Genomic DNA, 985 nt, shown 5'->3' with positions numbered 1-985 from the left:
CGTTGTGCAAGCTCAGCCACTTACCAAAACCGGCCGCGGCGCAGTCTCCGGCCCAGGCGGGGGGGGAGTGCGAGGCAAGAACCGCACTTCCGTGTTTCCCTTTGCCACTGCAGCTGAGGCATCAACTATCGATCGTCAACCCAGGATCATGATCAAGCTGCAGCATACAGCTGGCAATCTTGCCAAGCACCTCCCTAGGCTGCCCGTGCTTCCGCATTATCACTAGGCACTCGAAAGTCACCCAGAGCCCAGGTCCAGCGGCTGGTTCGAGTCGCACAAGGACTTTGTGGTCGCTCGCGTACTGCACAAAGCCATTGGATGCAAGCACCACCAGCACCCTGGCCCCCTCATCCATCTCGACCGGCTCTTTGCAAGCCCTCCATGGGTCGGGGCGCGGGCTTGTCCTACGATGAGCACGAACAGGAACACGGTCGCGGTGGCCGACCCCGTACGCTGCCAGCAGCCCAGCCAGCCAGCGGCGCCGTGCTTCTCAGGTCTCCGAACGGCTGGTTCTCGATACTGTCTTTCCCCCGGTCATCGTGGTCACATCAAGTTTGCGCGAAAAAGGGCCGCTCGTGTCGCCCTGGTCGCCCCGGCCGCTCGTGTCTGGATGTGCGTTTGTCGTGGCGTGCAGCTCTCGACTGCGTTTGTCCCTAGACCTTGAGCCGTGGCTTTCCCCCCCTCCTTCTTCATGACGACTTCTCGTGACAGCTTCTCCATGACAGGTTTTGTGGAGAGTTGTGGTGGTGGTAATGGGCCTTGAGGTTGTTGCACCCCGTACACCATCACCGCTGCACACGTCTATCGCCGGGTCGAGACTCGAACATCCCTGAACCAGCGTTTCGTGAGAGTCAACTGCTGGCTGGTGGAAGTCTACATGGCTATTATTTGCCACTTATTCTCTCCCATGTGTTGCTCTTCTGCGCTCAGAGCACTCCAGCCTTCCCTACCTCTACTTGCCATGTTTCGTGGCCGCCACCGGTGG

The sequence above is a fragment of the Verticillium alfalfae genome, genomic scaffold (assembly GCF_000150825.1).
Source record: "Verticillium alfalfae VaMs.102 supercont1.2 genomic scaffold, whole genome shotgun sequence".
NCBI lineage: Eukaryota > Fungi > Ascomycota > Sordariomycetes > Glomerellales > Plectosphaerellaceae > Verticillium > Verticillium alfalfae.
Note: the sequence above shows the minus strand (reverse complement) of the source record.